This window comes from Cetorhinus maximus, chromosome 4 (genome assembly GCF_964194155.1).
Source record: "Cetorhinus maximus chromosome 4, sCetMax3.hap1.1, whole genome shotgun sequence".
In the NCBI taxonomy this organism is placed as follows: Eukaryota; Metazoa; Chordata; class Chondrichthyes; order Lamniformes; family Cetorhinidae; genus Cetorhinus; species Cetorhinus maximus.
The window spans coordinates 7,988,982-8,001,615 of NC_135882.1; the positions used below are offsets into that span (position 1 = coordinate 7,988,982).

Genomic DNA, 12,634 nt, shown 5'->3' on the forward strand with positions numbered 1-12,634 from the left:
ATCAGATTAAAACTGGCTGATTGCAGAACAAAGCTTCCTTTATTCCTGCTAGTTAACAGCCCAGAATTTTGATTGCACCCAAAAAACAGGAGCTCAACAGGGTGGGGCATCGTCACAGGACCAGGCTAAATTAGTGCTGGGACCACATTTAAATGATGCAGTCCTGGAGTGCGATCTGCACTTTTCACACCTGTTTTCAAACCTCCCCGTGGCCTGGCTCCCCCACAAACGCACCCCCCCTCCGTCCAATCTCGGAACCCTTCTCCAGCCCTACAACCTTCTGAGGGCTCGGTGCTCCTCCAAGTCTCCTTGAGCCTCAACCGATCATCGCTCCTTCATTCACGGTCGTGCCTCCAGCTGCCTTGGCCACAAGCTCTGGAGTAATGCACCGTCACCCCAAACCTCTCCAACTCTCTCCCCTTTAAGGCCCACCTTGAAACCTAGCTCCTTGACCAGATGGTCACCTGTCTTGGCCTTGTGAAGCAGCTACAGTGAACAACTTGGGGACCTTTTTTCTTCCTACTTTAAAAAGCACTGTTGTTGCACTAGTGTGGCTCAGATTCTGCCCTTGTGCGTGCAGAGGCATTCCAGCCACATGTGGAATCATACGCCCATGTCAGCTCTGCTGTGTTTTTCAGAGGGCTGGAGGAGATTTCAAAGTGATAGAGGGGGTGGGTGGGCAAGGCCATGTAGGGATTTGAACACAAAAGATAAGGGTGTTTAATTTCGACGCATTGCTGGATCAGGAGCCAAAGTAGGTCAGTGAGCACTGTGCAGCTTCTTTTCATTGGGGGAGGCGGGGGCCCAGCCAAGATGAGCCACCCCAGGTACCAAATGCCTTTTTAGTGTGGCTGCACACCCTCCCAGCCACCACCCAACCCCCCCGCCTGAACCCCAGCCCTTCAAGCTTTGTAAAAATTCATTCACGGAATGTGGGCGTCACTGGCTGGGCCAGCATCTATTGCCCATCCCTAGTTGCCCTTGAGAAGGTGGTGGTGAGCTGCCTTCTTGAACCGCTGCAGTCCATGTGGTATAGGTACACCCACAGTGCTGTTAGGGAGGGAGTTCCAGGGTTTTGACCCAGCGACAGTGAAGGAACGGCGATATATGTCCAAGTCAGGATGGTGAGTGGCTTGGAGGGGAACTTCCAGGTGGTGACATTCCCATCTATCTGCTGCCCTTGCCCTTCTAAATGGTAGAGGTTATGGGTTTGGAAGGTGCTGTCGAAGGAGCCTGGGTGAATTCCTGCAGTGCATCTGGTAGATGGTACACGCTACTGCCACTGTGCATCGGTGATGGAGGGAGTGAATGTGGTGCCAGTCAAGTGGGCTGCTGTGTCCTGGATGGTGTCAAGCTTCTTCAGTATTCTAGGAGCTGCACTCATCCAGGCAAGTGGGGAGTATTCTATCACACTCCTGACTTGTGCCTTGTAGATGGTGGACAGGCTTTGGGGAGTCAGGAGGTGAGTTACTCACCGCACGATTCCTAGCCTCGGACCTGCTCTTGTAGCTACAGTGTTTATATGGCTAGTCCAGTTCAGTTTCTGGTCAATGGTAACCCCAAGGATGTTGATAGTTGGGGATTCAGTGATGGTAATGCCATTGAATATCAAGGGGTGATGGTTGGATTCTCTCTTGTTGGGGATGGTCGTTGCCTGACACTTGTGTGGCGCAAATGTTATTTGCCACTTGTCAGCCCAAGCCTGGATATTGTCCAGGCCTTGCTGCATTTGGACATGGACTGCTTCAGTATCTGAGGAGTCGTGAATGGTGAAGATTACGCAATCATCAGCGAATATCCCCGCTTCTGACCTTATGATGGAAGGAAGGTAATTGATGAAGCAGCTGAAGATGGTTGGGCCTAGGACACTACCCTGAGGAACTCCTGCAGTGATGTCCTGGAGCTGAGATGACTGACGTCCAACAACCACAGCCATCTTCCTTTGTAGGTACACCCACAGTGCTGTTAGGGACAGAGTTCCAGGGTTTTGACTCCACCCAGTGGAGAGTTTTCTCCCTGATTCCCTTCGACTACAATTTTGCTCGGGCTCCTTGATGCCACACTCAGTCAAATGCTGCCTTGATGTCAAGGGCAGTCACTTTCACCTTACCTCAGGAGTTCAGCTTTTTGTCCATGTTTGAACCAAGGCTGTAATGAGGTCAGGAGCAAAGTGGCCCTGGCGGAAACCAAACTGGGCGTCAGTGAACAGGTTATTGCTAAGCAAGTGCCACTTGATAGCACTGTTGACACATTCCATTACTTTTCTGATGATGGAGAGTAGACTGATGGGGCGGTTATTTGGGTTGGATTTGTCCTGCTTTTTGTGTACAGGACATAGCTGGGCAATTTTCCACATTGCCGGGTAGATTCCAGTGTTGTAGCTGTACTGGAACAGCTTGGCTAGGGGCTCGACAAGTTCTGGAGCACAAGTCTTCAGTACTATTGTCAGAATGTTGCCAGGGCCCATAGCCTTTGCAGTATCCAGTGCCTTCAGCTATTTCTTGATATCACGTGGAGTGAATCGAATTGGCTGAAGACTGGCATCTGTGATGCTGGGACTTCCGGAGGAGGCCAAGATGGATCATCCACTCGGTACTTCTGGCTGAAGATTGTAGCAAATGCCTTATCTTTTGCACTGCTGTGCTGGGCTCCTCCATCATTGAGGATGGGGATACTTGTGCAGCCTCCTCCTCCGGTGAGTTGTTTAATTGTCCACTACCATTCATGACTGGATGTGGCAGGACTGCAGAACTTAGATCTGATTCGCTGGTTGTGGGATCGCTTAGCTCTGTCTATCACTTACTGCTTATGCTGTTTGGCATGCAAGTAGTCCTGTGTTATAACTTCACCAGGTTGACACCTCATTTTTATGTATGCCTGATGCTGCTCCTGGCATGCTCTCCTGCACTCTTCATTGAACCAGGGTTGATCCCCTGGCTTGATGGTGATGGTAGAGAGGGGGATATGCCAGGCCATAAAGTTACTGATTGTGTTGGAGTACAATTCTGCTGCTGCTGATGGCCCACAGCGCCTCATGGATCCCCGGTCTTGAGTTGCTAGATCCGTTTGAAATCTATCCCATTTAGTACGGTGGTAGTGCCACACAACACGATGGAGGGTATCCTCAATATGGAGGTGGGACTTCGTCTCCACAATGACTGTGCAGTGGTCACTCCTACCGATACTGTCATGGACAGATGCATCTGCAGCAGGCAGGTCAAGCATGTTTTTCCCCTCTTGTTGGTCCCCTCACCACCTGTCGCAGACCCAGTCTAGCAGCTGTGACCTCTAGGACTTGCTCAGCTCGGACAGCAGTGGTGCTACCGAGCCGCACTTGGTGATGGACATTGAAGTCCCCGTCCAGAGAACATTCTGTGCACTTGCCACCCTCAGTGCTTCCTCCAAGTGATGTTCAACATGGAGGAGCACGGATTCCTCAGCTGAGGGAGGGCGGGACGTGGTAATCAGCAGGAAGTTTCCTTGCCACAAGAGGCGGCCCCTCCCCCCACTCCCTCCCAGCACCCACCTACGCATTTTTGAGCCAAATATCTCATGCATAATCCAAGAGAGTCATCAAGCGAGCGCTAACAGCAACATGTTAAGAGGGTCTCTCGCCCAGCGGCCGCCAGTATTTTGTGTACTCAGATTTTAATTGGACTTCTCCAGCAGAGTTTGTATTAGCTTGGAAACTGCACTTGACAGCTCAGGGTAGAACTACTCCAAATCACATCGGGTGGTAGATAATCTAATTTAGAACTAGCAAGGCTGCAGGCCGGCACTGCACTCTACAGCCTCGACACGCTATCCATCTGGATTCTTATTGATCCACTCTGCCGACGGCCAGCTTTCTCCCAGGTTCAAAGGAGCTGTTTAGGGGATATAAATTTCTCTTTACTGCATTGCCATTACTAAAAAGGACCTTTAACGTCAGCTTCCTACAGACATCGCACAAGAGTAAGCCCACCAAGAAAAACCTATCCCAGTCTCGGCTGTGGGAAAAAAACATTTAAAAGCTTATAGGGGAGAATTTTTAGGTGGGTGAGCAGGTCCCGCCCCACCCCCCCATGTAAAACGAGATGGGGGTGATGTTGGGTGTGTGTCCTGATGTCACCCCGCGTCATTTAGATTTTCAGGTTGGCATGCCTGTCAACGACCTATTAAGGCCATTAATAAAGTAACCAAAACACTTCATGAGCCCAGGCGACCTTCAGGGAAAAAAAACACAAGAAACCTCATCCACGGGCGGGATGAGGTTTCACGAGGGATTTAAAAATGTTCCGGAAATTTTTAAATAAAAGTAATGGACCTGTCCCACCCAGCTCAGGTGACAGTGTCACGTGAGGGGGACGTGTCAATGATTTTCTTCTCGTCTTTGTTCAGTGTTTGAAACCTGAGCCGATCTCCCTGAGGCAGCACTCGGCCCTCTTCCGGGCGCGTGTGTGAAAGAGCGCACTCCCGGCTCGGGGAATCACCTCCCGACCGCACTCCCATGTAAAATGGCGGCGCGCCGATCGGGAACCCGCCCGCTCCTGCACAATCCCCCCCCCCTGCCCACAACAGGAGATGGTGGAGGGGTTTCCTGCCCATAAAGAAATCTTTCATAACATATTTTATATAGAAGTTTAGCGCAGAAAAGACATCAATTCCACCAATCCCTTTATCAGCCCAGGGTTGTTTTCTTTCTTTATTATTTCATTGGATGTGGGCATCGCTGGCAAGGCCAGCATTTGTTGCCCATCCCTAATTGCCCTTGAACTGAGTGGCTTGTTAGGCCATTTCAGAGGGTATATGCAGGCTAGGTAAGGATGGCAGATTTCCTTCCCTGATGAGCATGAGTGAACCAGGTAGGTTTTTATATCCACAACAATCCATAGTTCCTAGCTTTCAATTCAGGATTTTATTAACTGAATTTAAATTCCACCATCTGCCGTGGTGGGATTTGAACCCACGCCCCCAGAGCGTTGCTCGTCCAGTGACGTGACAACTACACCCCCATCTCCCTGACTACATCCCAGTCTACCTGCTCTGGCTCTCCTGAAACTGGATCACCTGGCCCCATTCTCCTGCACTTTTCTCACACACTTCTATTCTTTTTTTCAAATACTGATCAGCTCACCACCACCTTCTCAAGGGCAATTAGGGATGGGGCAATAAATGCTGGCCTAGCCAGTGACTCCCAAATCCCACGGATGAATAAAAAAAAAGCTTTCCTCTTCATACGCATTAGGAATGTTTCTTCCATTGCTGCTTCTGCCAAGGCACTCCATGTTCCGACATCCTGGAAGACATTGGAATTGAGTTTTAGGACCCATCTGGGCTCAGAGTGGAGGCTGGGTGGGTGGAATTAAAATATCAGCGCTGGAAAGAGTGCCAGCTCTCCCAGCTCCATCTCGTTCCCAGACTGTTTTTGTCGGGGTGGGAGGTGGGGCTGTAGCAGGGCTTCCCACCCCATCAGCCTATTGAGGTTGACTGGAACTTTCCAGTCAGCCCCCAGCTACAGGGCCAGCTCTTCAGGCAGGCTCTGAGACTACCCCCTCCGGCCCACACCCTCCCGCCCAGCTACAGGGCCAGCTCTTCAGGCAGGCTCCGAGACTACCCCCCCCCACCCCTGCCCCACACCCTCCCGCCAGTGACTACAGCAGCCACACACCCCCCACCCGCCCTCCTCACCAACCAAACCACAGACACCCCCACCAAAAAAAAAGAGGACAATATGGCAGCAACTCACTGTTAATCATGCAAGTCTACCTTGCCAGATGCAAGCCACTTACGTGCAGTCGTATAGGTGAACGTTCTAACTTCTCGCTGGTGGGGAACTTAATTTGGGAGGGGGAAAACTTAACTCCGGCGAGCTGGGCTTTTAACGAACATGCGTGATAGGCTAATGCAGGCAAAAGGTCTCCCCCCCCCACCAACATTGTTCGTCAGGAAGCCCTTGACCCACCTTTAAAGTCCCGAGAACATCATCGCTAAAGTTCCTCCCGCTGTTGGGAAACTGATTTTTGGACTCAAACACCAAATTCAGCTTCCCCGCCCACCAGGCTTCCAGCCAAAGGTGGGACCAGAACATTCCGCCCGAGATCACAAGACCATGCTAAAAAAAACACTTCAAAAGTATTGGCTGTAAACCGAGTGGGGTGCATTGTGGTCATGAAAAAGGTGCTATGTAAATGCAGGTCTCTTTTCTCATGTTGAGAAATTTCCGAACTGTTGGAAGGTTACCTCTGAAAACATCGCGTTTCCCAAATGCTGTTGACCAATTGTCCACTTCAAGCATTTTCTATTGACATTTCAGATTTCCCACGTCCACAGTTTTTTAAATCTTTTGGGGAAATCACTTTGTTTTTTCTAATGATCTTGAAGATGCCAGCAGGTCACCACAAACTAAAACAGCGACTGGGTTTTTGGCAGATCAAGTCCACTGGGACACCGCGAAGGTTAATCAGAATATCGCACAGGAGGTAATTATTTCGCAAAACACAGATGTCTTTGGCAATTAAAAAATAACCTTGGCATTTATAAACTCTATAAAGGGAAACCATTCAAGTCTTGTGTAAAAAGACTCTTTTTATTTTAAGAAGAGAGGACAGTGGGAAGATTTCCCCGAGAGCCAGGTAGAAAAACATTAGGAGCCTAGACAAAGCATCTGATTATGTAGAGTTATACAGCACAGAAACAAGCCCTTCGGCCCATTGTGTCTATGCCGCCCATCAAACGCCTATCTATTCTAATCCCATTTTCCAGCGCTTGGCCCGTAGCCCTGTATGCTATGGCGTTTCAAGTGCTCATCTAAATACTTATTAAATGTTGTTAGGGTTCCTGCCTCTACCGCCCCCTCAGGCAGTGTGTTCCCGATTCCAACCACCCTCTGGGTGAAAAGGTTTTTCCTCAAATCCCCTCTAAAGCTCCTGCCCCTTACCTTAAATCTATGCTACCTGGTCATTGACACCTCCGCTAAGGGGAAAAGTTTCTTCCTATCTACCCTATCCATGCCCCTCATAATTTTGTATACCCCTATTAGGTCCCCCCTCAGTCTTCTCTGCTCTGAGGAAAACAATCCTAGCCTATCCAGTCTCTCTTCTTGAGCTGAAACGCTCCAGCCCAGGTAACATCCTGGTGAATCTCTTCTGCTATCTTTCTGCCCTTTCAAGTAATACTGATACAAAACAAAAGATCAAAGGAAAAAGTACCTTTGTTTATCAAGTGTCAATCAAAAATTGACATTAAATATCATGCAGAATAGCTGTTCTTCAAATAAAGCTGAGCCTCAAATAGCCAATTATTTTGAATAATTTTCACTCTCGAATTATTCAGTAAAATTAGTTTTCCTACCCTACTGTCTCTAAACCTGCTCCAAACTTCTGTTCAAGTTTTAGAGGGGGAGTTTTTAAATAATTCATTCTAGGGATGTGGGCGTTGCCCCCGGGGTGGTGATGCTGGCGTTGAGCTCCCTTTTTGAACCGCGGCTGGCTGTCTGTGTGCAAGGCGCTCCCACGCCACAAGGCGGTTAGAATTTTGACCCAACGTCAACGAAGGAACAACAACATCTGTCCAAGTCAGGATGGTGTGTGGCTTGCAGGGGCGGGGGGGACATTGGAAGCAATGGCGTTCCCGTGTCTCATCTTTCTTGGTGGCGGAAGCCACGGGTTTGCAAGGTACAGCCAAAGAAACATTTTATGCATCTGACCTCGTGCTGCATAAAGTGTTAACTTGTTGCAGCTCATGATGGGCTTTGTCAGCTGTGGTTCAGCTGGCAGCACTTTCGTCACTGAGTGAGAAGGTTGTGGGTTCAAGCCCCACCCCGGGACTTGAGCACAAAAATCAAGGCTGACACTCCCAGTGCAGTACTGAGGGAGTGCTGCATTACCTCTCAGGTTAGACATTAAATTGAAGTGTCATTTGGCTGTCCAAGATGGACATAAAATACCTCATGGCACGATACCGAAGAGTAGGAGAGTTATTCCTGGTGCCCTGGCCAATATTTATTCAATTAATACTGCTAAAAACAGATTATCTGGTCACTACTGCATTGCTACTTGTAGGAGCTTGCTGTGCTATATAAATGCAAGTCTTTCTCTTGTTGTGAGAAATTTCCGAACTGTTGGAAGGTTACCTCTGAAAACATCGCGTTTCCCAAATGCTGTTGGCCAATTGTCCACTTCAAGCATTTTCCTTTGACATTTCAGATTTCCCACATCCACCGTTTTTAAATCTTTCGGGGAAATCGCTTTGTTTTACAATGATCTTGAAGATGCCAGCAGGTCACCACAAACCAAAACAGCGACTGGGTTTTTGGCAGATCAAGTCCACTGGGACACCGCCAAGGTTAATCAGAATATTGCACAGGAGGTAATTATTTCACAAAACACAGATGTCTTTGACAATTGAAAAATAACCATGGCATTTTTAAATTGAAAATCGAGCAAGTTGTGTGTTAAAAAGGAGAGAGGACTGTGGGAAGATTATGTGTGTGTGCGCTACGAATGACAAAAATCGTAAGCTTGTTCCTAAAGAGCAGGTTTCTTCCATGTGTCTCTCCCCAGACACAAGCAAACTCATAATTCACAATTTATGCTTTCTTACTTCCCGAGGGGAAACAAGATGAAACAACATTAGCTGTGGGTCTTTCCTTTCAATTAAGCATAGAAAAAAAAACCCTCTCATTTAAAAATGAATGCAAGATTTTGCAGTGATGTCTGACACACAATGAATTACTTCTGTACGTTCATTTAAAAAGGGGTGGCAGGGCAAGTTCCTTATTTGTTTTATGCTTTATATAAAAACAACTCCTCTGCAACAGTTTGCAGTGATTGAGGTTCATTGTAGTGACCAGTGCTGCCTTTGGCCATTCCCCATGCAGCAACAACACCCCTTTAAAACAAACACTACTCATTTCAGACCATAACTACCTGCTCCCAGTTATACAGACAGCAGCTGCCGGCAGAGATTCTGCTGTGGTCACTGACAGCTCCCTTAGGCCCATCTGTTGTTTCTCTGCTTGGTCTATCATCCTTTCTTGTGCCACTTAATCTCTCCTGCCTGCCACTCTTTCACGGACCTGCCCTTCCAACCTTCCCTACCGCTGTCCTTGCCGAAAAAACCTGTCCCCTCTCAACTGTTTCCCAGATCTGACGAAAGTTCACTTACCCGAAAAGCTAACTTTGTTTCGCTCTCCGCCAGACCTGACAAGTATTTCCAGCATTTTCTGTTTTTAATTACCTTATGGTCTATAGTTAAAATGACCTAAAGTCCTCAATGGATCATCTTGAAAAGAAAATTGCCAAAACAAAACTTGTAGTTCTTCATCTTACTCCGAATGACAAAGCTACCCAACCCTAGCTGCAATGCTAGGGGTGGGCAATACATGCTGGCTGAGTCAGCAAGGCTCACACCCCATGAAAGAATAAAAAGAAGCAGAGAGAGAGAGGGAGAGCGATAACTTTGCTGCTAGTTTCAGGAGGCTCAATCTTGTGCCAACTTCCCACCCCAATTATTTCATCACAGGGCGTGGATCTCATTTCGCCTCCAACTTGCCAGACAATAAATACACCGAGAGCTTCCAATCTCTCACAGGACGGAGTTTTTCCTGCCACACTTAAGTGCCAACAATAACAACTGTGCTAACACACAGACATGTGTGTGCACACACTGTGTGCAAACTGTTCTTTGGTTCCACTCAGTGTAATATTTAGAAGAACGTGAATAGTTTAAAGGTGTCTTAACAGTTGGGATCCAAGGAACAGGAATAGGTCTCTCAGCCCCTCGAGCCTGTTGCACAACCCAATTAGATCGTTGTTGATTTGTATCTTAACCTCAGTTTCAACATTTTTAATTGACACCCCCCCCCCCCAGGCTTTTGAGGGAGAGTTCCAGATTTCCACTCCCTTTCGTGTGAAGAAGTGCTTCCTGGTATCACCTCCTGAACGGCCTGGTTCTAATTTTTTTTTAAGTGTTTGAAAGCTGCACTAATCTTTAGAGACGTTGTTATCCGTGCGTTAACTGCAAGGCAAAGGACTCTGCTCTTTGAAAGCAAGTGGGAGGTTCTTAAGGGCCGATGTTGTTAGATTATTCTATTTCTGTATTTCTGTGCCACCCTTTTTAAGAGCAGAGAGAGATCGCGACAACTTTGTTTTGCTAGCTGGCTTCTAAATATAAATCATACAGCACAGAAAAAAAGGAGGCCATTTGGCCCATCACCCCTGTACTGGTTCTTTGATAGAGCTATCCAATCAGCCCTCGTTTCCCTTTCCTCATAAACCTGGCACTTTCTGCTTTTATGTTTTTAAATATAATCCCTATAACTATTGAATCTGTTTTCGCCACCCTTTCAAGCAGTGCATTCCAGATCACAACAACTTGCTGAGTTGAACAATGCGCTTAATTTTACCCCCCCCACCCCACCAGCCCAACTCCTGGCTTTTCTTTTTGTCAATTGTCTCAAAGCCCCTCAAAATTTGAACACCTCTATTAAATCTCCCCTTACCATTCTCTGCTCAAGGGAGAACAATCCCACCTTCTCCAGTCTTTCCACATAACTGAAGTCTTGCATCCCTGGTACCATTCAGGGTAACCTCCACTTTCACGGCCTTGGCATCATTCAAAGTGTGGCATCCAAGAGGGGGCACAATACTCTAGCTGAGGTCCAATCAATAATTTACTAAGGTTTACCATAACTTACTTGCTTTTGTACTCTATGGGTTAGGTGTATAGGGCACTGTTTTCCATGTGCACACTCACGCACCACCCTGCTAAAAAGTCAGGGCGGGGAGCCCGCCCAGGAGAAAAACAACTGCCCCGCAGCCCCGATTGGCCGTTAATAGACTGGAGGAGGGACTTCCGCCTCTCAGGAACAAGATGCCCCGCCTCAGAGAGCTGAGGCCAGCAGCTCTCCAGTACTGGCAGCGCCACTGGGAGAGGTGGTCACTGTCGGTACTGCACTCGGGGCTTGATGAGGCAAGCTGCTTTGGATCCAGTCCAGCAGGTGTGACAGGGGTCTCCTCAGCTGCAAAGCTGGAGTGGGAGAGGGAAGCAGCCACGCATTAGGGACACCTTGTATAAAGTGACCATTCTGCTGCAGCTGAGACAGTTCAGGCGCAGCCACATTGATCTGATTGGAGTCGGGCCTCTAGCTTCTCTGCCCACTCACGCAACACAGAGGCTTCAAAGTGCCACCAAGTGCTCCAGAGCTTTTCACCCCTCAGGCACAGACTGCAAAGTAATGAGCGTTTTAGTGGACTGCAGAACAGTTGGACAACTGAGCACATTGTACAATCTTCTTGCTAAAGCTGGTCATGGAGCAGTCACTGGTCGGGACGCTCACAGCCCCTTGCAATGTCAGCATCCCGGTTTGAACCAGTCTCCCCCATGGTTCAAGCTAACAGTGCAGCCTTGCAGTGCAGGTTAGGATAATGCCTGCGCCTGAGCTGAGAGCACAGCCTGCAGCCCAGTGGGTAAAGCTGCTGCCAATCGGTCAGGTGGAGTGGGACAGGGGTGGGTGGGGTTTCGGGCAGCCATGCAGCGCACTAAACTCTGGCCATCCAAGTGGTGGCCGGCACTCTCTGGGATGTGTTAAGGGGCCTTCGGAACCTTTGGAACAGGGGCGGCTGGGGCTCTCACACACGCCGCTGAAGAGACACAGTGAGCCATCGCTGGCCAGTGCCTAGCTAGATCCAGGGTCTACAGATGCCACCTTTCATCCCTGCAGATGATCAAGAACCAGTATCACCGAAGACTGCGCATGTCTAGGGAACTGATTGGTCAAACAGTCAGTTACTGCAGGATTTGGTGCCATGGGGACATGGAGGGCGTCCACTGTCAGTGGCTGTGAAAGTGTCAGTGGCACTCAATTTCTACCCCAGTGGCTCCTCTCAGGGCTCCACAGGTGACCTCTGTGGGATATCACAAGCCTGCACCCAAAAATGCATCCATGAGGGCACGGATCCCATCTTCGTAAGGGCACACAAGTTTACGCATTTCGCCTGGGACCAGGACAGCCGGGATGCAAGAACAATTGGACTTGCCCAGACCTAGGGTTTCCCATAGGTGCAGGGTGCCATCGACTGTACTCACATGGCGCTCAGATCTCCATCACAACACACAGTCAACCGCAAGAGATTCCACTTACTGAATGTGCAGCTGGTGTGCGGCCACCACAAACACATCCTGCAGGTCTGCGCACGGTTTCCAGGGAGTGTGCACGACTCCTACATTCTCAGTAGGTCTCAGATCCCTGACCTCTTCCAGGGTCCACAGAAGCTGCAGGGTTGGCTCCTCAGGGACAAGTGCCACCCACAGAGGCCGTGGCTGATGGCACCCGTGTGGCGGCCTCAGACTGCAGCAGAGCGAAGGGTTAACAAGGCTCATGCTGAAACTCGCAACTTGGTGGAGCAAACCATCGGGATGCTGAAGATGCGGTTCCGGTGCTTGGACCAGTCTGGTGGAGCCTGCAATACAGTCCACAGAGGGTGTCACTCATCGTTGTTGCTGCTGCGCCCTTTACAACCTGGTGCTGCAATAGGGAGAGGAGCTGGCTGAGGAGGAAATGGAGGAGTTGGAGATCTCTCCAATAAGAAGGACGTCAATGGGGGTGAGGGGGTCCTCGAAGGTGACGATGACAGGGATGAGGCTGTCGCAC

At 49.1% G+C, this 12,634-nt stretch overlaps 1 protein-coding gene across 3 annotated transcripts in view; it reads right to left on the reverse strand.

The window, feature by feature from the left end:
- The window catches only part of LOC144679486 (myelin basic protein-like), a 207,677-nt gene that overhangs the window by 138,754 nt on the left and 56,289 nt on the right, over positions 1-12,634 (reverse strand). The window contains exon 1 of one of the 3 annotated variants that reach the window (XM_078539903.1): positions 9,148-9,282. The exons of the other annotated variants lie outside the window; for them this stretch is intronic. The gene's annotated coding sequence lies outside the window, so the exon portion shown is untranslated. Of the gene's footprint in view, positions 1-9,147; positions 9,283-12,634 lie in introns of those variants that run through there. 3 annotated transcript variants of the gene reach the window in all.